The following is a 25,552-nucleotide window of genomic DNA, read 5'->3' as shown; positions in this document are numbered from 1 at the left end:
AACTGGTTTCCTTGAGCAATGGTCATACCTTTATCTGTTGGAATCTTCCATTCTAAAGTGTCGGATAGATACATCCCTCCCAGCTCTAAATAAGAGTGATCTTCCTACGATATCATTGTAAGGTAAGATGGTATCTACCACGAGGAATTCCTCCTTACTTCTCCATTTTGGTCTGGAGTCTCCTATCTCAACTTCTAAGAGTGATCTTTCTAAGAGAGATATTGTATGCCCACTAATTTTGACTAAGGGGGTCATATTCGGTGTCAATTGATCCTCCCCGATAGAAAGGCTTTCAAATACTTTCCTTGCAATAATATTGACAGAGATGCATATGTCAACAAAGACCGTTCGAACTTTGAAGTCTGCTACCATCATCTCTATCACCAGGGCGTCACCATGTCATTTGTCTGGCTTATTTTATAAGTTGCCGAAGTAATAGAAGTCGGACCTCACTTTCTTTGTCAGTTGCAGGCTGTCAACTTATTCTCTTTTTCTTTTAGTTCGTGGTCCTCCTGCTACAACATTTATGACCCCCTTTTGGACGCGCCCTTCGGTCTTCTTTTCTTTTTTCGAGTCTTCTCCGTGTTTTTTAAGAAAGCGGCTGCCATTTTCTTTAGCTCTATGATCAATTGCCGACAATTTTCTGTTTCATGGCCTTTGCTTTTATGAAAGTGGAAGTACCTACCGTTTATTCGACTCTTCTTGAGCTTGGGTGGATATTGAATCCATATTTTGCTGTCTTCTACCCAAAAGGTCATTTCTTTCCTGTGAGAATTCAATCACTATTTAGCAGTTTCTTCCCGATGTTTTTGTTGATTTCTTTCCTTGCGCTCTTTTTCCCTTGATGACTTGTTGTCGTTGTTTGGGCTTGGCTAGTTTTTTAGTAGAGGGTTCGGTTTGTGGTTGTCCCAATAAGTGTAAGAACGTATTTGATCTTTTGTTTTTATACTTAGAATAATATTAATGTCATTATTTTACAATAATTCAATAACTATTTATATATTTTATGAATAGTGTTATCATCAAAATATTTCATAAGTTAATATATATGTCGCTAGAACATAATTGGTACGATATTTGGTTACCAGTTCTATGTCATTAGATAGAAAGTAAGAGGACATTTTCTTATGAGAATTCTATCATTGTTTTTTGGTTTTTACATTTTTCATAAAACTGTATATATAACCAAAGTGCAATCTAATGTAAATGATTTGCAAATAACCTTTCATTACAAAGCTAACATTAACTACTCTAAATACCTAAACCTTGAATACCATTAGTTGGTATGCCCACCCTTTGCTGGTTCTTCCATCCATTTTCTCCATGCAACACAAAATATACAAGTTAGTTGAGTGTTTTTCTTCAAACTAACATATTGTAGCAAGTTGTTTTCACTTTAAACTATAAACTAACTCAAATAATTGGAGGTGCATGAAGTGAACAATTTGATATTCTTGCTGATCAAACAACTTGTAAGTTCATGGTTGCACTATATAGTTTGGCAAGAAGACTAAACGAACAAGTCAAAGTGAAATATAGAAGAGCAAAAGAGCAGGTTAATAAGCGCAAACCCATCAAGTTCTACATTGAATCAAATTTATTCTCTTACATAGCAAGACCATTATACAAAAAAAAAATGCATTAAGAAAATTTATAAATATCAAGTGGCATAAATAAAGCAAAGATTGTTTCAAACTGTTTACACCTATTTTTAATTATTTTTATTATTGAACTTAATGTATAGTTTAACTAAATTTTTATTATATAGGTAGACTAATTAAATAATATCAGCCCAATAATAATTATTTAATTAAATTAAGTTCTGTATTGTTAATTGGGTGGTTTTCAAATTGGTGACCTTCTGATCTATAAGAATGTTGTAGTGAGTCAAGAGGGTCGTTTTTCTATTGAAGGCCTCTAGAAGTTTGTGGAAAAGTTAGTGGGAAGTGGCAGTTGAAGATCATGGGTAGTTACATCATGGATGGTGGTTACGAAGACTTGGAAGCTATAAAAGCCAAGGTAATCTTCTTTTTCAAGGAGAGCCAAAAATCTACAAAAAAAAAAAAAAAAATCAAACCTAAACTCTAAGTAAGTTTATTTCCCTCTAAGCAAGTTTATTTCCAATCATAAATTTATGCGCTTTTCTTTATTTCAAATCAAACCTAAGGAGCGCTTGATGCGCCGGTTAGGAGAACCGAAGAGTGGCAAAGGGATGTAGTGGTGAGGGGTAGGGGAAGACCTAAGCAAACTTGGAGGAGGGTGATCGAGAGTGATATGAGTTTATTGGGAATTGAGGAAAATATGGTAGTGGATAGGACGGAGTGGAGGGAGCGAATCTGTGTCGCTGACACGACTTGATTTTCACGGTTTTATATGATGGTTCATGTTAGCCGACCCCGAATCATTTCGGGACTAAGGCTTTGTTGTTGTTGTTGTTGTTGTTCTTTATTTCAACACAGTTTCTTGTAATTTCTAGTTTATTCAAGCAATCAAATTCAAGTTCTTGCACTTTTTATTTCCGGTCTTCTTACAATTTCGTGACCTTCTTACAATTTATTATTTTTTCTTTGGTTAAGCTCTTGATAATTTGGACCTTAAGGAATTATTCGGTCCTTTTATTCCTAATAATCGTTTGACAGTGAGATACGACGCATTCTGAAATTTGCGGGTACTATAACAATAGTAATGTAATATTGTTATTGGCTTGTAACTATTTTATTCCTGGAGCATGGTATAGAGTAAATTACAGTAAATATGGAATGGAACTGATACGATAACAATAGTAATGTAATGAGTATTTTTTAAAATATTTGGCCAAGCGAAATGTACCATGCTTACCTGTTCAAAATCTGGGGATTACACCAAGAACGGAATGTCTGGAAGAATTTCATCCAAGGTATTCGAGTCTAATTCGTGAAGAAGCCTAACATCTGGATCCTGTATTTGAGAGTCCAACAAATCAATAATCATACTTATCGAGTAGCAGAGATAAAAACATTTAACTTTTTTAGATATGATCATGTTTAATCAGCTTATTCTTACCGGCAGAGCAAGCAATTTAAGATTAAGAATAAAGCAATTTTTGTTACTTGACCACAAGCTGTAGCAGGTGCATTTCAATAGGCAACTGAATCAATGCAAGGCACATTTCAGATGCTTTGTCCCAAAGGTGGAAAGATTCAGAAGATGAGGCATGGCCTGTGATATCAAGAAGGTTTTCAGTGAGTTGAATTGAAGGTTTTCCCTAATACTTTTTTTATTAACAAATTCATATATTTTCAAACAATGGATCACAAGGATAAATAATCAATCTTAGTTTCTCCCAAGTCTCAGCTGAATATTTTTTATTCTCTTTGACCTTTGAATCTCTGATCTTGAGTCTTCTTAGCGCATCTTTTTTTTTCTTTTTTTTTTTAATTCTTCAGAGCAGAATCAATGCATTCCAAAAGTTAACAAGATATATAAGAAGCTATTCATAAATCCTAATCAATGCAACAAACATTTAGGCCTATTAGCTCAGTTGGTTAGAGCGTTGTGCTAATAACGCGAAGGTCGCAGGTTCGAGACCTGCATAGGCTATTTTTTTACATAATATAATACCTGAAATATTAGTACTCTTTTCAAAAGGATAAAAAAAAATTCTAACCAATTTTTTAGTTACCATGTGTTAATTCTTTTCGATCCATATAGCAAAAAGGTTTGGGTAGTGGGTTAATTACATTAAACAACTTAACCCATCTAACAACTTGTGGAAAAATAGGAAAAAAAAATGATAACAGTAAAAATGAAAAACCCTAAAAAATGGTAAAAAGGTGAAAACTATGAAAAACAAATACCAACATGTGTTAATTACATTAAGCAACTTAAACCATTTTTTTAGTTATGCATGTCTTAAATTTTTTCCTGCTCGATCCATATAGCAAAAAGGTTTGGGTAGTGGGTTAATTACATTAAGCAACTTAACCCATTTAACAATTTGTGGAAAAATAGGAAAAACGAATAAAAAAATGAGAACAGTAAAAATGGAAAACCCTAAGAAATAGTAACGAGGAGAAAACTATGAAAAACAAATACCAACATAACACGATTTTGGTTCTCACAGTTATCACTATTATAGCCAGGAACAACTCTTGGTTCTACAAGAGTTTTAGAGAACTGTAGTTCGTTAATCTCCTTTAAAGCGACCCCACTTCGCTCTCCAATATGTGATTACTTTTCTCATACTTCTTATGCGTAAAGATTCATTAGATGCTTGGCTTAATTTTTTCCATTTTATATTACTATTTATATCTAATGGTGACAACAGGGTGAGGCGAAGCGGGGATGTATTCCCCACTCCATCCCTAATAGGGATATTAAATCCCTATTATTTGATAGGATTTTTAGAGTTTTTTTTAGCTTACTTTAAGCTATTTTTTGTTAATTGGATCTGTTGTGTTGAATTTGTAGATTGTATTGATTTTCTAGTGTTTTAGATTTAATTTCAGTTAATTTCCATCGTTTTCAAATGTTTTACGTTTTGGTATGCCGTTTTAAGTTATTTTTAAATCAATAGGATTTTAGTTTTATTTTTATCACTTTAGCCTTAGTAATTTTGTTTTTTCTTATGACAAAATAGATTTTTATCTTGCTTTATTACTTGCTTTATTATTAGAACTTTAATACGATTTTATTAGATTTAAGGGAAAAGTACAAAAATAAATCTTGTGGTTACACCCATTTTCGAACAACACCTCTGTGGTTTAAAAGTTTGCAAATTGGTACCATGTACTTATTCCGTTAGCAAAGAGGGGTATTTCTCACAAACGGCGTTATAAGTGATGACCTGGCAAAAAAAAGGCACGTGACTATGAGGATATTTTCGAAAGACAAAATATGGAGTGGTAATTGAAAAGTCTTTAATTCCTCTTACCTTTTTCATCTTAACTGTCATCACTAACCTTTTCCCTAACCTTTTCATTAGCTCAAACCTTTCATCTTCAAGCTTCCATCTTAGTTAAACGATGGAAAGAATTTGAAATTCATCCTTTCGACAAGTTTATCACAGACGTACCATTTTTACAAAGAACAACATGGTGGAAGTGTAAGAAAAGCAGGGAAGAAGAAGCAATATTCCATGTATTACAAGGTTCGTTCGCAGACTCTGTCTATTTTATTTTCTTTTCCACTTCTATTGATTTCGCAACCAGGTATGTTGATGTTGATTGTTTTGCATGTTCGGTATTATCGATAGAAATGGCTTTCACAAGGGGGGGAATGGATTTTGCACAGTGATTAAATGGGTTTTGCACAGTGATTAAATGGGTTTCGCACTGTAAATGTATTGTCGATTGAACTATTTTGCTCAATGTTATTTTTCATTATCGTTTAATTGCTCAATGTAAAAATCATGTTGTTTTTTACTATCGATTGAACCTGTGTTCATATTGTTTACCGTTTCAATCGATTAATTGTTGTTGTTTTGTTTATCGTTTAATTGCTCAATGTAAAAACCATGTTTATTGTTTACCGTTTACTTTTGGTTACTCAGTCTCTTATTATCTTGTTGGATAACTGAGGATAATTGCTGACTGATGTTCACTCTGTTGGACAATATTGCTTATTGGCATCCTTTGTTTGGGTTGTAATTGAATAATGTTTAATGTTAGTCTATGTTTATATAGTTGCTAATTTCTGTTTGGATAAGTGCTGATTTGTTTATGCATAATTGTTGAGTGATGTTCACTCTTTTTGGACAATTGCTTATTGGTAGCCTTTGTTTAGGTGGTAATTGAATCATGTTTAATGTTAGGCTCTGTTTATATAGATGTTGATTTCTATTTGGATAAGTGCTGATTTGTAAGCCTTGTTTAATGTTAGCCTTGGTAGCCTTTGCTTTTGTGGTTTATAGATAATTGTTGACTGATGTTCACTCTGTTTGCACAATTCTTATTGGTAGCTTTGCTGATTCATGTTTGTATAATTGATTATTCATATTTATTTCGTATAGGTGGTGAGAATGGCCGACTATGTCAAGTTAATCATACATCATGTAGGCACATGGGACATTATAGAGGAGGATATGGTCTACATTGGCGATAGTACGAAGATAATGGAGAAGACGGATGTGGACTACTTGTCACTATTCACACTACAAGATATTGGGTTTGATCTGGGTTATGCAAATTGCTGTCAAATATGGTTTAAGATATGGAGACTGCGAGGTTCGATAGGGTATGAGGAAATAACAACGGATCAGGACATATTCAACATGTTTGAATATGCCGCATAAGACGCATAAGACGTATGATCTCTTCTGCCAGGAAAAAGTGATTGTTGCAATTGTCAATGAAAACCAACCAGCCCCATAGCCAAAACAACCAGAGCCACAACATGCTCAGCCACATTCACCAATTCATCCAGAGCCACATTCACCAATTCATCCAGAGCCACAACACCGAGAACCACAATCACCACCACCTATGCAAACTGAACCACAATGTCACACCCGACCCTAAACAACATCGGGTATGAACGAAAAACAGGATAACGAACTTCTAACAGTCTAAAAGTCAAACTTATTTTCTAATAAACAAAATTTTATTTGGACTACCTAAAGTTTTATTTATTATTTGGCTTGGACTCGATAATTCTATCAAGATTCCTACGTATCCCGAACGTCTCTTAATCTTTAAATCGGGAATCAAAGCCACGTAGTTTTACCTATTTTAGGTAGTTCTCTTAACTTATTAACTCGTTTTAACTTATTGACACGTTAATGATTTAACGTTTTACTTCACTTTATTACTATATAATTTTATAAAGGGTAAATAATTTATTAGTCCTCTAGTTTTTACCTAACACACTGTTTAGTCCTATTTTGAAAAACACATTTTAAGGTCCATATCTTTTGCCAATATTAACCCTTTGGTCCTTTTGGCTAGTTTTTGTAGACTTATAATCGTTATATTTTAGCATAAACAGATATATATAAAATAATAGAGTAACATGGTCAACTTGTATTATACTGTGGTTGTCCTAAAAGCTAAGATTTGTTCGGTTAAAAATCTAAAAAAATAGATAAAAGGACCACAAGGTTAATATTGGTAAAAGATAGGGACCTTAAAATGTGTTTTTCAAAATAGGGGGACTAAAAAATGTGTTAGGTAAAAACTAAGGGACTAATAAATTATTTACGCTTTTATAAATCATTTTATCAAAATGAATCAAATTAAATAATTGTTTTATCAAACTAACCCATGAATGAATAAACGTTTTATCAAACCAATTCTTAATCAAATAAACATTTTATCATCCCAATTCGTAATCAAATAAATTGCTTTAACAAACCAACCTGTAATCAATCAAACGTAAAACATTATAATTCAAATCATCAAACATTTTCAAAACATAATATAAAATTTGTGTGTGTCCATCCTCGAATTCCACTCGTATAGTTTCTCATATCATCAACAATATCAATAATCAAAATATCTCATTCATATCTTGCCTTGCCTAGCTAATGTTAGGACTACCAGTGGTGCGCTCTGGTCATACCGTTCTTATGGTCTTACAATTACAACTCCTACCCCGGGCAACCCTATATGGACAAAACCATTTTATCTATCTTTCAAAATATCACAACATAAAAATCATATTTGGACTTCAATCAAAATCACATAAATAATAACAACAATAACCGCAACAACTTTCTCAATCAAAAAACAATTCGGATAAAATAGTCAAACTCATTTTCCAACCCAATTTTTAAAATACCACGATAATAAATAATTATTCTTCAAATAATCAAAATCAAAAGTATATAAATATTTTAAACATTTTAATAAAACATATTCAAAACCACTTAAATAATTTAAAACTGAAACTTATTTATATGTGTTACCAGAATAGCTATTTTAAACCGAATATAGCGTTAGACTCGTTTGATAACTTGTGGAAAAATCTTTGATCGAAGCACTTCCCTGTGAGGCGCCGTTGGGATCGGCCGGGGACACTCCGATGCCAAAGTCAGTAATATTTCTGAGAACAAACTGTAAGCACAAAAGGGGAGAATCAGTAAGTGTACCTTGATAGCCTAAGGATGTAGGCTATATATAGCTTGGAAGTCGTAACCTTTGGCAACCAGAAAGTCTCCATTAATGCTCTATTAATGGCGGTTATAAGTTATCCTTAAACTGGTGGTTTAGCTAATTGATAGCTCATTAATGGCCTTTATGGCCGAGTCGGCTTTAGCTGTTACAGTGACGAATCAAGTAGATGAGGAGATCCGCCTTATAGGTTCGCCAGCGGATCTTTTTGAGTGGGATCGTGGAGATCCGCCATCCGGATCTCCTTTGAGGATTAATACGCGGCGTTCTCTAGGTGAATATCCCTCTTGGTCCTTAGGATAATATCCCTCCGTCCGATGCCAATCATAGAGTGACGTGTAAGGAGCGCTCTGTTCAAAGAAAGAAAAGACGCCTGCTTCTTCCTTCTCTCTTTCCCTCTTCCTCATTTCATCTTCATTTTCATCTGCGTGAAGCTTTTGTTTCCTGGGAATTTCGGAGTTCAAAGCTTTTTGATTTCATGTAAGTTCATCTTTCCTTACTCGATTTGTTCTGAATGTTTAGGAGTTCTTCATCATCTTCGAGATCAACTTCGGAGCTTTTTAATTCGACCCCTTCTCCTGAAATAGTAGTTAATTTTAGTTGGACCACTTCATCATCGGAGAACTCATCTTCCTCCAAGGCCTCTGTTAGCTCTGAGTTAGCTGGGTTGTGTAACTCGGCGCGTAATCGCTATCAGACTCGTTCAACCAGAAGTCAAGTTCTTTCTACTTCTGTCTCCGGTGCCGCTCCGGCCGTTAAGTCTAGGTGTTGGCAATGGCCTCTTCTTCAAATCAACGTAAGAAAAAGAACCCTCGAGCAGAGTCAACTCCATCTCGTATGAGTGCCGCGGACCTAGCGGATCTGGCGAATCGCTTCCCTTGGATCGATAATTACGAGACTCAGTTAGCCGCAACCCATCAACGACCCTCCTGTGCGCCTAGCGGTTTTCTGACCGTATATTGTAGTCATGTGGAGAGAGGGTTCCGACTTCCTCTCCCAAAGATGATGGCGGACATCCTCTCCTACTTTGATATTACTGCCAGCCAACTACACCCTAACGGTTGGTTGGATATTGCTTTAGACTGCTACCTCGCCTCAAATTTGGGAGTGGTTTATACGGGCCATGTTTTCAGAGCTTTCCATAAACCCTCAAAACGGAAGTCCGAGTCTTATCTCACTTTCGCCAAATTCGGAGTATATTCGCCATTCAGTGACAAAATGTCCAATGTCCATTGCTGGGACGAGAAATTCTTCTATGTGAAGATAAAAGAGGGCGAATCACTGGGTTTTCCCTCGTTTTGGAATCCCAAGCCTTTACACATGACAGGCGATATGCGAATATTGACCGATAGCGATGAAGTGGTGGCGGAGCTCATGAAGAAGGTCAAGGCGGATGCATGGACATACGCAGACGCTTTAGCCTTCATGATGAGTGATATTCCGTTGATTCGCCGAGAGGGGGAGCAGTTCATTTACTCCAAGATTGTGCAATTTGACCAAGGTAACTTTTATTTCTTCTTGAACTTTGATTACTTTATTTTTTTCTTTGGCAAGGGTTTATCTAAGGCCAATCACGCTATTGCAGAGAAGCGTAGGAAGTTTCTAGAGGCTGAGGCACGTAGGAAAGATCAAGCGGCGAATCCCCAAAAGGATGACGGGAAGCGTCCCGCTGGAATAGTGGTTGAACCGCCACTAAAAAGGAGGAAGCCTATAGTTACTAGAGGCCCCAAGCTTATGGCGGATGCTATGAGGTCCGCCATGCCTGTAGGGGAGATAGAACAGGTAAGTTGCCTTTTATTTTTATCTGTTCATCAATTTTTGGATCTGAGTTTTGATCCTTGAATATTTGTGCAGATGGCAAAGCCTGATCTGGGCGGATACTGGTCCGCCAAGTATGGTGCCCAAGGAACTTTGGAGAATGAGTCTGTCATAAACAACTTAGATAAGGCCCTGGGCCAGTTGGGCGAAGTGCAAAGGAATCAGAACTAGATCCCCGGTTCCATTCATGCACAAAAGGGGAAGACGGAGCTCCTCACAGTAAACCCCTTCACTACAAAGGATTTCGTTTTGCTGGAAAAGTTGTTCTTTTGTTCTTTTCTTTTGACGAACCCGTTTGTTTTTTACAGATGTATACTCGCATACGTGCCATGGAAGCTGAGCTTCTCCAGAGCGTGGCTGATAAGGCTACCATTGAAAAGTTGGAGAAAGAGGTAGCGGATGCCAATGCGAAGATCGCCTCTGCGAATGCGAACATTGCCTCTACCACGGCTGTCTTGGTTCTTAGAGATGCGGAGATCGAGAAGTTGAAGGAAAAGATCGTGACAGACGCGAAGAACTATGAGGTGGCGATAGGAGAAGCAGAGTACACGGCTGGTGAGCAAGCTTTCTACTATGGCGAACTACTTATGGCGTACTTCTCTCTAGCGCATCCCGAGGTTGATTTCACAGACCCGTAGTTCACCATTCCAGACCCAGATGATATGGCCAAATATAACAAAATGCCTGACGCTAAAGACTACCTCCGTAACTACATTCGGAGATGGATGAAGGGACCCATGGAAGAAAGCAAACCCCCCACTAATGTTGAACTAGTGGATCTTGAGGAAGTTCCCCCTAAGGCGGGTGAAGAACCGACCAACGATAACGCCCTTCCTCTTGGTCCCACATCTTCCATGGAAAAGGAGGTACCCTTGGTAGGCGTATCTGAGGCTGTGGAGAAGGAGGCTTCTTAAGCAAGTGCCGCAAGCGAGAAGAGTGCAAAGGAGGATGCTCCCACTATTACTTAGTCGTTTACTTTTGATTTGTAAAAAACTGTTAAGTACAATTTGTTTAATCCTTTATGGCAGCTATTTATGTTACTGTTACGTTTGCGTAAGTAAATATATAGGCATCTAGGACTTATTCTGGAGTAGGTGGCCAGCCATACTCCATAGTAGGAACCTTTGTGAAGGTTAGAAGCTGTTTTATTCCATCGAAGGAAGTAAAGCTGCCTAGGGGATCAATTTGCTACCTGTCTTTGAGGTGAAGTGATCCGCCCGTAGGACTTGTGAATCCTTATTTGGGAAGGATGTAAGAGAGTGTAAAGACCTTGCATCCAAGGATCGTTTTTAACTCTATCTAAAATGGGGATCATCACAGAGATGGATCCGCCCATGAGATTGATTCTCCTATATCACTGGGAGAAAAAGTAGCTATGAGATAGCAATACTTTTAATGCGGAGAATGAGTCCGTCATAAATGACTTAGATGAGGCCCTGGGTCCGCCTGCTATGACATTAATGGTACCCTTTCCTTTAATGAGATAACAATACTTTTAATGCGGAGAGCGTTGGATGCCCCCCTTCTTTTTAAGACTGGAATATTAATATTGCTGCAAGAAAAACCTTAAAAAGAACATAGAGAATAGAACAATATTTGTTTATTGATAGGAGAAATGCTTCATTACAGTAAGCAGGTCTTATATGTGAGCCTCATTAAAACCTTTAATAAGAAAAACCACATGGGAAAAAGCTTACTAAAGGAAAAAGAGTACTCAAGACCGTATGTACACTTTATTTTCTGACAAGATATTTGCGGAGATTTTGAAGGTTCCATGTGCGCGACAATGTGTTCCTTTCCATGTCTTGAATTTTAAAGGTGGCGAATCCAATCTTGTCCACTATCTGATACGGACCCGTCCAGGTGAGCCCTAACTTGCCCTTTCCCTCTCGAGACTGGATTTTGTCGGCCTTGCGGAGCACGAGATCACCTAGATTCAGGTCCACAAGCTTGGCATTTTTGTCATGGTAAGCGGCGATTCGCTGCTTGTAAGCCGCCATACGTACGTAGGCCTGTTCTCTTCGATCTTCCACTTGATCAAGACTCTCCTTTAACTTGTCACCGTTGTCCTCCTCACAATAGAATGCCACTCTATCACTTGGAACCTGTATCTCAATTGGGATCACGGCCTCTACCCCATGAGAGAGAGCGAATGGCGTTTCTCCTGTCGCCGTTCTAAGAGTTGTGCGATAGGCCCATAAGACGCTGGTTAGCTGATCCGCCCATTTTTTATCATGCTCCCCTAATCTCTTCTTTATGCCTTTTACGATCGTTCGATTCGTAACTTCAGTCATTCCGTTGGATTGGGGATAATAAACGGAGGCGAATCTGTTTAGAATGCCCAATTTCTCACAGAAAGTTTTGAACTCGCCGCAGTTAAACTGTGTTCCATTTTCGGTGATGATGGTGTGGGGAATGCCATATCTTCCCACGATGTTGTCCTTGACAAATTCCACCATTCGTTCGGCAGTGATGGAGGAAACAGCTTCGGCTTCTACCCACTTAGTGAAGTGATCTACTGCCACTATCACGTACTTCCTCTGCCGGCGGGTAGGAGGGAATGGCCCTACTATGTCAATTCCCTAAAGGGCGAATGGCCGTCCTTCTATGATGGGCCTCTGGAGATTCTTGGCTGTATGTGATTCATTCGCATGAATCTGACAATTATGGCAAGTTTCCACCAATTTTTGCGCATCAAGTTCGGCCGTTGGCCAATAAAATCCTGCTAACCTGGATTTCTTCAAGATTGAGGCGGATGCTTCATGGGCCCCACACGATCCCTCGTGCAACTCCTTGAGGACTTGTCGTCCTTCTTCTGGCAGGATGCATTTTAACCAAGGATGGCTAAAAGATTTTCTATAGAGGCCATCATTGATTATGGAGAAATAAGTCGCTTTTCTGACAATCCGACGTGCCTCTTCTTTATCCTCAGGTAGGGTTCCACCTAGCAGATATTGGCGAATGACCGATCTCCAACCATCTTCTACTGTTGTGAGTAGGGATACTTCCTCTGAGGCGAAGGCTGGAGCTATTTTAACTTCGAAGGGACATTGTGGATCCGTCCAGTTCTCCTCACTAGAGGCCATTTTGGCTAAATGATCCGCCTCAGTGTTGGATCCCCGGGGGACATGAATCAGTTCCCATTTAGTTTCTTTAACCTCGAGGTGATCTAACAATTTTTTGACTTCTGCTACGTATTTGGCCAAAACATCATCTTTTACCTCGTAATTCTTGATCACTTGATTGACCATTAGCTTGGAGTCACTATAGATCACAATCCGCTCGGGAGTGATTTCTTTAAGTAGGCGTAATCCCAATACCAGAGCTTCATATTTAGCGGCATTATTAGTTGCATGAAAATTCAATTTTGTTGCGTACCGTAACTTTATGTATTGGGGACCCTTGATCACAACGCCTATGCCAGCTCCATCCACCGAAGAGGCACCATCGGTGTACATTGTCCACTCTTCCATTTGAGGTTTGGGATGATCTATCCCCTCTTCAGTGAATTCATTCACAAAGTCTGCCAAGACCTGACTCTTTAAAGCCGACCTGCTTTCATATCTCACATCGAATTCACCAAGGCGGATTCCGTGGTGCTTGCATTTCTAGGACAGCCTTAACCTTGTCAGGATTTGGGCTAACTCCTTTTTCGCTGATCATGAACCCTAAGAATTTTCCATACGTCGCACCAAAAGTACACTTCTCTGGGTTCAGCTTAATATTGTGGCGTCGGAGTACGCCCAGTACCTCCTTCACATCATCCGCATGCTTTTCCACGGTTGTGCTTTTAATGATCATGTCATCCACATAGACTGAGTAGTTATCACCCTTGGTTTCCGTGAATATTTTGTTCATCATCCGCTGATAGGTAGCTCCTGCGTTCTTAAGCCCAAAGGGCATGACTTTGAAGCAATAAGTGGCTTGATGAGTCACGAACGAGGTTTTAATTCTATCCGAAGGCTCCATGGGAATTTGATGGTAACTTGACTTCACGTCTGTAAAGGAGTACATTGCATGCCCGACAGTTCCATCCACGAGTATGTCAATACATGGCAAAGGGTAGTTGTCCTTGGGACAAGCTTTGTTAAGATTTGTAAAGTCGATACACATGCGGTAGGATCCGCCTGCTTTCTTCACCAGAACGACGTTCGCCAACCATTGAGTATAAAGTACCTCCTTAATGGCATCCGCCCGTTGGAGCTTGGTGATCTCTTCTTCTATCACCTTCTGTCTTTCAAGCCCATGGTTCCTTCGCTTCTGAGCTACGGGAATTGCATCTTTATCAATGTTAAGCTTGTGAGTGATCACGTCTGGACTGATCCCGGGGAGGATCTCATCCTTCCAAGCAAAGACATCCTCCGCTTCGTGGAGTACCTTGGTGATTGCGTCTTTAATTTCGCCCTTGAGCCCCCTGGCCATTCGCACCTGTTTTTCATCCGCCATGAGGTACATTTCTGTCTCGCCCAAGGCCATTGTGACGATCTCCTCCTCATCCTCCTCCTTAGATTGAGGGCGAATCCTTAGTGAGGCCGAATACGTCTCCTGAGCCACCTTTTGGCTCCCTCTGATCATCACACCTCCCTTGGCTGTGGGGATGTAAAGCGTTAAGTGGCGTATGGAGATAAGTGCTGCTGCTTCGGAGATAAAGGGCCGTCCAAGGATGATATTGTAGGCTAACTGACCATCCAAGACAGAAAATTCCAGATCACCTTTCCAAACCTGATCATCGTCTGCAAGCTCGCAATCTAGAGTGACTTGGCCTTTCGTCTGGATGGTGTGTCCTATTACTCCTAGGATATCTACCACAGTTGGCTCCACTTGGACCGGATCAATCATGAGTTTGGCGAAAGCTCCTCTAGTGATGACATTGCATGAACTTCCAGTATCAATCATCACTCTTTTCATCTCCCAGCCTTCTACCATCATAGTGACGACCAATGCATCCGCATGAGGAGAGATTTCAGGACCTACATCAGCAAAGGGGCGATTTAACGATGTTCTGTCAAGAGCGGTGGTCTTTGCCTTCTTCAGCATTGGTTGATATCCAGGTCCGCATGCTATGACATTAATGGTACCCTTTCCTTTCTTCTTTGGGCCCTCTCTAGATCTATCACCATCTCCCTTCTTGCCATCATTTTGGATGAACCGATCCAATTTGCCTCTCTCAATGAGACGCTTGATTTCTCTAGCCAACTCCCAACTTTTTCCTGTGATATTTACAATAATTTTTAGGATTTTTACCAGTATTGGTGTACTCCCCCCTTTTGGTTCGGGGTATGAAATGCTCCGTTTGTGTTGACTGTTCTCGATCCACATAAGTACTTCACTTTTAGAAGCATTGAGAGGCGTGAAAGAGGTGACAAATGCCGATTTGTTCTTAGAACCTTTTCGCCGACCTCTAGAGGAGGAATCCTGGTGCTTGTCCTTTTCTCTATCTCGATGGCGAGAATCGCCTCTATCCCTTCTATGCGGAGATAGAGATTCGCGGCGAATGTCATCCACCTCCATAAAGTCCTTGCAGCGCTCTATTAGTTCTGCCATACTGGTTGGCTTCTTGCGAATTAGATCCTCCTGTAAACTTTTACAAGTGGTTTTTTTTACCAGAGATTTCACTGCCATGGAGATATCTACATCCACAATTTGTATACACAATTTGTTGAAGGAGTTTATATAATCTCGAAGGGATTCATACGCCTTCTGCTTTAATTCAAAGAGCTTCCTGGATTTGACCACTAGAGGGATACAGCCAGCGAATTTAGCACAAAACTCTCTGCTTAGTTGGTCCCAACTATCAATCGAGCCAGGAGGCAATGATTGGAACCAACCATAAGCGGGACCTCCTAACGTGGTGACAAACATTTTGCATAGTACTGGCTCGGTTGCACGATTGAGGCGAAGTAATATTCGATATTTTCTGACATGTGCCTTCAGGTTGTCTGCACCTGTGTATATAGCGAGATTAGGTATTTTAAAATGTCTATCCGTATCCTCTGCTTCAATCCAAGCCGTGAAGGGCGAATCACGATTGGCGAATGGGTTATGCCTGGCATTCTCCTCATTCATGCGGAGCACCGCTGCTCGAACTCTGTCATCAAAATTCTCCGGATCCGCCCTTGGGCGACCCCTCCATGGAGATCTGCTTGGAGAAGATGACGAACTGGATCCCGAAGATGGATCCGAAGGTGATTGTCCGTCACGTCCGCCTCCGCCTCCATGCCCATCTCCACCTCCACCTCCACCTCCTTCGCCTAGGGGAGCCTGACCGTTATCTCCTCCAGCGCCTCCTAAAGGAATATGTTCATTATTTCCCTGGTGTGGTGGTGGTGGTGGCAGCCCACTTGGATGTGGTGTGACTACTAGCCTTTTACTCTGCCTACGTCCAGTAGATGGGGGTGACCTGCCTCTACGGGAAGATCTCGATTTTCGGGGCGAAGGTGATTCAGACCGCCTACTTTTCTCCTTTCTACGCTTCTTATGCTTCCGTCCTTCTGATCCACCCATGGAGAGGTTTGTCCGCGGTTGCCTTGGGATATCTGGCTAGTGGATCCGCCCACCAGAGTTTGAGTGGTTCTTTGACTCCCTCCTGCGCCAGCAGGAAATAACTCTCGATTGATCGGTCGTTCTCCTAACGCCGTCGTGGTGGTTACCATGGATTCCGTATTATGGGCTTGGAGAAACGAAGAATTGTGGGCGTTTGGTCCCAGATTCATCTGAGGCCAAGAAGATATCGTTGATGAAGGCGCTAGGCTCCAAACCGGAGGTATGATCATGAACGACCTTAGGCGATCGCCCGTTTCAGAGCCAAATCTTTCCCTTATAGCTTCTGCACACATGTTGATGAATGCGTCCGGAGGCATACTACTTTCAGCGTGCGCTGGAGGAGCATTGGAATCAGTGCGACCAGCACTGGTTATTAGTGGTGTCTCAACCCCTGAGGAGGGGTTATGATCTCCATTTGTCATATTTCTTTTAATCGTGAGTGAAAACCCTTTATTTGTTTAAGGATTCCACGTTCACCGCACCAATTGATAACTTGTGGAAAAATCCTTGATCGGAGCACTTTCCTATGAGGCGCCGTTGGGATCGGCCGGGGACACTCCGATGCCAAAGTCAGTAATATTTCTGAGAACAAACTGTAAGCACAAAAGGGGAGAATCAGTAAGTGTACCTTGATAGCCTAAGGATGTAGGCTATATATAGCTTGGAAGTCGTAACCTTTGGCAACCAGAAAGTCTCAATTAATGCTCTATTAATGGCGGTTATAAGTTATCCTTAAACTGGCGGTTTAGCTAATTGATAGCTCATTAATGGCCTTTATGGCCGAGTCGGCTTTAGCTGTTACAGTGACGAATCAAGTAGATGAGGAGATCCGCCTTATAGGTTCGCCAGTGGATCTCTTTGAGTGGGATCGTGGAGATCCGCCATCCGAATCTCCTTTGAGGATTAATATGCGGCGTTCTCTAGGTGAATATCCCTCTTGGTCCTTAGGATAATATCTCAATGTTATCATCGTTATATTATCATAAGTCTATTTGTACTAATTTTATATTCAAATTTTTGTACCAATTGTATATTTTACTTTATACCGACTCTAATTGGTAAATATCAATACAAACTCTAATTGAAAAATATCAGTATTAGTCCTTATAATTTATAACTTATTTAACTCTAACAATTAGAATCACTTAAATATAATTTTAAACTAAATTTTAAACCAAACACTTTTATCGCACTATTTTTGTAGGTTACTGAAATTATAACGTGTAACAATGAACCGATCTAGTTAATTCAGACTGAATATACCCTTAGACTCGTGACACTACTATGATTATATTAATGTCAATTTTATCTTCAAATTATCCAAACATATTTTGTAACTATAAAATTTCTCATATTTCCTCTCCATACATCAACCATAAATCAAATTAACCAAATTAACTGTAAAATAAGATACTAAATTCTAAACTCGTACCTAACAAAATTAGCGAAACCGCAACAATATAAAATCAGATGTACCTCGTACTTCCAACGGTATAAAATTGAGAAGCAATGGCGTAAAGTTGGATGCACCTCGTACTTCTAACGGAATCGTTTGTTTTCTATTTTCTAAATTTGCTTTTCCATAATCTCCCTGGTTTTCTTTTATACCCTCCATCACAACTCTCCACATTATAAATATCATACATCCTATTTATAATAACCTTTAATTGATTAATTATTTTTAATTTAATTTTAAATAAAAATATGTGGCATTAGTATATTTAAACAAAAGAAAGGTTGGGAATGTGTAAGCATCAATCAAAGACACGTATGAACTATATGAACTATTTGGACAACACACCATTCCTAAAATTTAAGTACACTTTCTATTCCAACTTAACACCATATATATTTATATTAATAAGCAAACTAACAATATATTAATAATTACTTTTCTACGTGTGTGGATGGTGACTTCCACTAAATTAATAATAACCTACTTCATCTTTCCCAAAAATATATGTATTAATAATCTATATATATAATATAAAACAGTAACGATGGAGCTGAGGTGTCACTTCTTCCTGTTTTACTGATAAAAAATATAATATAAAATATAATATATTAACTTTAGTTATATTATTATATTTATTTGTAAAAAGATTATTTTATCTGTACTATATCTAAGAGATCTACATAATTTAAATTAATCCCTAAAATCTCTCTAGTTCTCTACATATCTATATCTAAAAGTTATACATAATTTAAATTAATCTCTAAAATATCTCTAATTCCCTGCATATTTATATCTAAAAGTTCTACATAATTAAAATTACTCTCTAAAATCTCTCTAATTCTCTGCATATCTATATAATATAAAATAGTAACGATGGAGTTGAGGTGTCACTTCCTCATTTTTTACTGATAAAAAATATAATATAAAATATAATATATTAACTTTAGTTATATTATTATATTTATTTATAAAAAGATTATTTTATCTGTACTATATCTAAGAGATCTACATAATTTAAATTAATCCCTAAAATCTCTCTAATTCTCTGCATATCTATATCTAAAAGTTATACATAATTTAAATTAATCCCTAAAATATCTCTAATTCCCTGCATATCTATATCTAAAAGTTCTACATAATTTAAATTAATCCCTAAAATCCCTCTAATTCTCTGCATATCTATATTCTATATAAAATAGTAACGATGGAGCTGAGGTGTCACTTCCTCCTTTTTTACTGATAAAAAATATAATAAAAAATATAATATATTAACTTTAGTTATTATTATATTTATTTATAAAAAGATTATTTTATCCGTATTATATCTAAGAGTTCTATAGAATTTAAATTAATCCCTAAAATCTCTCTAATTCTCTGCATATCTATCTATATATAATATAAAACAGTAACGATAGAGCTGAGGTGTCACTCCCTCCTTTTTTACTGATAAAAAATATAATATAAAATTTAATATATTAACTTGAGTTATATTATTATATTTATTTATAAAAAGATTATTTTATCTGTACTATATCTAAGAGTTCTACAGAATTTAAATTAATCCCTAAAATCTCTCTAATTCTCTTCATATCTATATCTAAAAGTTCTACATAATTTAAATTAATCACTAAAATCTCTCTAATTTTCTGTATATCTATATCTAAAAGTTCTGCATAATTTAAATTAATCCTTAAAATTCCTCTAATTCTCTGCATATCTATATTCTATATATAATATAAAACAGTAACGATGGAGCTGAGGTGTCACTTCCTCTTTTTTACTAATAAAAAATATAATAAAAAATATAATATATTAACTTTAGTTATATTATTATATTTATTTATAAAAAGATTATTTTATCCGTACTATATCTAAGAGTTTTACAGAATTTAAATTAATCTCTAAAATCTCTCTAATTCTCTGCATATCTATATCTAAAAGTTCTACATAATTTAAATTAGTCCCTAAAATCTCTCTATTTCTTTGCATATCTATATATAATATAAAACAGTAACGATGGAGTTGAGGTGTCACTTCCTCCTTTTTTATATCATTAATTGTAATTATTAATTATATTTTTGTTAATATTTATATATTAAGATGAATCCGTGCATCGCACGGGTCAAAAACTAGTTAAATATAACTTAATTAAATGTTTTGAATCATTCTTCATCTAAATAGAATGTTGTTAATTGGTTTTTTTTAATAAAATAATACGAAATTTAGTTGTAACATACATATGGTTTTTGTAGTTGGAAAAAAATGATTTTGAATCTTTAAATTTATAACTTTTTATAAAACTTACCCAAAACTTTTAAGTTAAACCTAACATTAAATTAAATTAAACCCGATAGTATATTTAAATTCATAATTAATTAACACTATAAAAATTATATTATAATTTATATCGATGATTAGAATTTTGGACGTGGAAGATACACACAATCACCACGACCTTTGCAAACTGAACCACAATCACCAATTCATCCACATACACAACATGAAGAGCCACAAAAACCAACTCACACTCAAACTAAACCACAATCACCAATTAGGACTCAGCAATCACCACCACCTTTTGATGATCCACATGAAGATCCATCTGAGCAATCAAACAACGATGCTAGCACTGAGGAAGATGATTCATATGATGAAGACTATGACTATACGAGGGATGATGTTGATAGTGACAACACTGATGTTGAATTAGACTTGAGTGAAGAGTTTGTGGATCTTGAGGGGAGTGATGATGACATATTCCAAAACTACACAAGAAATGTTATCGAAGAAGAGGGAAATCGACAATAAGCAGAAACTGAAACTGGAGCTAAACCTGAATTGAATGAAGAAGACTTGCAAGAATTCAATGAGAGCCCGTGTGATGAAGATGACTTGCACAGCTTAAGTGGCTCATCTGATGATGGTAACCCTAAGTTTGAAGAATTTAACAAAGCCACAGGGATGGCAGATCGTAAGTTGTGTTTGGGTATGAGGTTCTCAAATGTATATGTATATAGGAAGGCACTGAAGGAGTGGGCAGTCAAGCAAGGATTTGATTATAAGTTGAGAAGGAATGCTAAAACAGCTGTGACTACCATATACAAGAAGAAATGTGGATTTAAGGTACATGCATCTGCAATGAGAATGACAAGGATATTCCAGATCAAAACTTTCAAGCTAAAACACGAGTGTCCAAGGGACAATGTCAATTGCTTAGTTGGGTCAGCTTACATTGCTGAAAAGTATATGGAAGATTTGCGGGAAAATAAGGACTGAAGCATCGAGACAATGCAGATGAAGGTCCAAAGGGAATTAGGAAGTGAAGTTAGACCTTCTAAATGCTATAGGGCAAGGAGAAGGGCCACAAAACACTTTGAAGGTGACATTGGGGAGCAGTATAAGGAGTTGTATGATTATGCGGAAATGATCAAGGTAGCAAATCCTGGAAGCATTATCAAAATTTAGACAGAGCTGCAGTTTTTGGAACAAGCAGGTGAGGCAAGTTCATCAAATGCTATACCTAGGGAGATTGTTGTTTTCCAGCACATCACTAGTACAGAAATGCTTACTTGTGTCGCACTTTTTCAAGTTGTTGTGTCGCACTTTTGTGCGACACAAGAACTTTGCATCGCTCTTGAGAGCGACACAAGCTACTCATCTGTTGTGTCGCACTTGTCATGCGCGCGATACAATAGAGCGATAACTGTTCTAACGCGCTTCTAGAGTGCGCGACACAACATATGATAATTCTTGTGACGCTTTCCAAGGGTGCATGACACAAGCTCCCTAATTAATCTGGTACATTTTGTATCGCTCCTTCCTCACGCGCGACGCAAAATATTGATATTTTTAAAAAAAAAAATTACAAAATTTTCCACCATCTAGCATAAAATTTTATAATCAAAATTTATTTACACATAAAACTACAATCATGTAATCTAGACTATATGTGTTGAGAATTCTGTATATAAATAAAACATGCTATCACACGGTATACATGTACAATAAGATAATTACTACACAATATAAAATCAGTACAAATAGGCAAACCATTAAAATGGAATCACCACCGGTACTTATGGCTATTACACACAAAAATTGAATGAATATTACTGTATACTAGTATAGAATAACCATCCATGTAACAAATTCTACTAATTAAATTACAAATCAAAGTAGGAAACACATTCATTAACTAGAAATGGATAAAAAAGAACTTCAAGTTTTCACTAAAATGAATAATCTTTTCGATAGATATGTTCAAGTTAAAAAATATCTTAAGCTAAATATAACAGAAGCCATAATAGAAACCATATATGGCCTCCCATAAACACCACCAGATGTTGACCCACAAACAAAAGCCACCCACAATTTAGAATAAATACTAAAAAAAAAAGAACTACAAGTACATAACGAAAACATATATTGGATCAATTGCGGATTTTATGGCACTAAGGATGGTGGTTCCTACAATTCAAAGAAGCTTCATTATAGCCGCCGATTCCAGTGAATAACCTTCAAAGATAGAGGTTCTGTGAACGTTTAAGCATACTTGTTGTTCTGCATGAGTGCCTACAGCTGGAATCTTCAAAGCTCTCTTCGGAATGGGTAGTAACCGATTACTTTCACTCTTCCCATTCTTCAACAGAACAAGTGATTTCCTCACAGCTTCCCTTGCCAAGTCTCTGTGTTCCTAGAGATTACAAAAATATTCACCACAAGTAAAAATCAATCATCTGTCAGATAGATAGACCAATTCAAATGCATATGTGCATGTAATAAACTGCATTAGTTCATTGTTTGCAAGCACAGTTAATCCAACAATGAATGATTTTTTACTGACCTGGCTTCCGAGCTCATTGACAAGTCTGAGATCACCCAAAGGGTTTTCAAAGAGGCCCATGCTAAACTTGACAAGCAGAATCCTTCCAACAGCATCATCGATACGATTCATAGGGATTACATTTTTCTTAACCCTACAGGAAAATTAAACAGCTAAATAAGTTCATCAAAAGCTACATATCCAATAGCTTCTTCAAGATTCATCTGCAAAAATATACATTCAAATGTAAGTTTACATATCAAATTAATATCTTTATTCATCGAATACTATTTATAAAAGGCTGCCTCCATTTGCAATTAATACTACTAACATTCGAAATAACTACTATTCTGGAAGTGGAAAACTTGCTATTTTAATTGAAACCTGCTCGTAATTCAGACCCAGGACTACCCAACAAGGGCACCTGTGACTGAATAATTGGAAGGGGTTCTCCATTTGCAACACGTATTTTTCATTCTACAAGATCTAACAATCATCTATGTAACAGGAAGGCTCAACCTCCAAAAGAGGGAAAAAAATTATTCCCCATTAGGATATTATTAAAATTTCAGATTACAGAACAAGAGCATAGAAATCACATGAAGGCGTGTATTCATCTAAAAAATAAAATTGGCCCGAGATTGTCAACTATAAATTCAACAGTTTCAATCATTGTAGTAACCAACAACATTTTGGTAAGCATGAGGGGCTAAAAATTAGTAATTGTTATTAATGAAGTCAAAATATTTGAACAAAATCACGTCAAGACTTCTGAAATAGGGTGAGTCATATAAGAGAAAATAGCAGCACTAATAGATGCAATGCAAGTATCTGAAATTACATCATAATATCTATCTTCTGAACCTAAGGTAATCACAAACAAATGGGGCCTAGGAAGACAATCCAATGAGAGTTAATAATCATCATGTCAACTGGAAGTAGAATGAAGTTTCTGCTTCAATACAGATAAGAGTTAAAAGTAAAAACACTTTCAAATTTGTTATGAATCGTTGAGCAACTGCATTACTTGGTCAAATGCTTAAATTATCAAATGGAACAGAATATGGTAAAAACTATTCTAATGGATACGAACATCTAATCTTTATTTTAGAGAAAGCAGGAAAATCTACTTCTGATATGAACAACTAAATTTCACAACCATACTCTTCTTACATCCAAGTGTTCTAGGCATCAAGGAAACCTGAAGAGTTCAGTTGTATGTACGTGTGTGTTATACTATGTGCATGTGCAACTAGCACTAAAACTGTATAGGCCCTATCTGTGAACAATCACACTTCAGCGTGATTAAACAAAAGAAAACCAAAACTAAACCAAAAAACTGATATCACATCTTTAAAAACAACACTTAAAGGGTGAACATTCAGCTTCAATTTCAATTTGCTTCACCATATTCTTTGTGAACTAGTTGGAGGCACATTTTTTTTCCATCTTTTTTTGTTTTAAATTGATCCACAGACCCTTAATGATGCCTTGTGCATAACACTCGATTCGATTTGGTTTTGTGCACATAACAAGAGCTTAATAGGATAAATGGATTGATCAAGAAGATCATTGCAAATGGTGCTTATGACTTCACTAGAGCTACTCTTAGGACTTCATTTTTGGCTTCATGTGTTTCTGCTTGCCAGAGCCGAACAATGAGTCTTGCAGATACGGTACCGTGATGGCTCAGAGGTAAAACTCTTAATAACCTCCATATATACCAAAAAATAAAGGAATAGGAAATGTAAACAATGGAATGTGGTATCGAGGACAGTTAATATGCACAATTTTTTTCTATAAGATCAATAAATTTGGAAGCTATTAGATGAACTCACTAAGTCTGCAGCATGTATAAAAGCTTACATAATGTGCTCGTCTGCTTGTAAAGAATATGCAAGTCTTACCCTTCGGCATCAGCAGTCGCAGCCTTAACAACTGAAAGTCAACAGAACTCCGTCGCCGAATCGGTTGATTCAAGCCAGCGATTCTCAAGGAATTACCACAGAAAAGAACCGGCAAAACAGAAATCGGAAGTTCCGGCACCGATAATGAAGCTAATCGCGTGGTTTGAGCAGTAAGCAGTGATCGAGGTTTGAGTGAAACTTGAAAGCAAATGGACAAGAGCTTGAAAGAGAGAGATATGGGAAAGAAAGAGGCGACCGGAAAGAGGTAGGGGACTTCCGGAAGCCATGGACGAGAGCTTGAAAGGTCTTGATTCACTATGTTGAAGGATGAAGAGGAAGAGAAGAGTCTGTAATGAAAGAGGGGGCTGGCGGCTGCCAAATGATCCTAACCTAATTTAGAATATATATAGGCTTTTTATTCTTTTAACCCTCCTTATTTTGTTTATTCAGGTTTAATCCCTGCTAATCCAATTTTTGTTCAAATCGACCCCTTCCCGTTTTATAATTTAGTCCTCCATTGATTTATATACTTACGAATTTGAACCTGTTTACTTTGTCTCCTGTCAATTAGACCCCTCCATGTTTTAATCATGTACCTAATTTTTTGAATTAAGCTTAATTAGGTCGTTCCAAATAGTAGTTCGTATTAGTTGTGTCGCACTTTTAAAAAGGAGCGACACAAAGATAACGCACTCTTTGTGTCGCTTTTATAAAAGTGTGTCACAAAAATAACACACTCCTTGTGTCGCTTTGGTAAAGGCGCGTCACAAGCTTGTTCTTGTGTCACACTGTAAGATAGTCGATACAAGAAGTAACTCGTTTGTGATGCACACTCTTCAAGCATGACACAAGTGATGACACATAATACTTAGTTGTGTCGCGTTTACAAAACGCGCGACACTAGTTACTCTGTTGTGTC

The 25,552-nt window shown here is 37.4% G+C and overlaps 1 long non-coding RNA gene and 1 other non-coding gene across 3 annotated transcripts; one reads left to right on the top strand and one right to left on the bottom strand.

The window, feature by feature from the left end:
* The first annotated feature begins 3,505 nt into the window (after positions 1-3,505).
* On the top strand, positions 3,506-3,579 carry TRNAI-AAU (transfer RNA isoleucine (anticodon AAU)). The gene has a single exon. It is a non-coding gene; the product is annotated as a tRNA-Ile (tRNA).
* Positions 3,580-22,112: 18,533 nt separating this feature from the next.
* Positions 22,113-25,000, bottom strand: LOC136217531 (uncharacterized). Of its 2 annotated transcripts, none has more exons than XR_010683494.1 (3): positions 24,634-25,000; positions 22,748-22,950; positions 22,113-22,597 (listed from the first exon to the last, which is right to left on the bottom strand). It is a non-coding gene; the product is annotated as an uncharacterized lncRNA (long non-coding RNA). The 2 variants fall into 2 exon arrangements; XR_010683495.1 differs by having other exon boundaries at positions 22,748-22,880.
* Positions 25,001-25,552: the final 552 nt, after the last annotated feature.

Source organism: Euphorbia lathyris, chromosome 2, assembly GCF_963576675.1.
Source record: "Euphorbia lathyris chromosome 2, ddEupLath1.1, whole genome shotgun sequence".
NCBI classification, from domain to species: domain Eukaryota; kingdom Viridiplantae; phylum Streptophyta; class Magnoliopsida; order Malpighiales; family Euphorbiaceae; genus Euphorbia; species Euphorbia lathyris.
The sequence above is the reverse complement of the archived record's forward strand: the minus strand, read 5'-3'. Positions and strand labels throughout refer to the sequence as shown.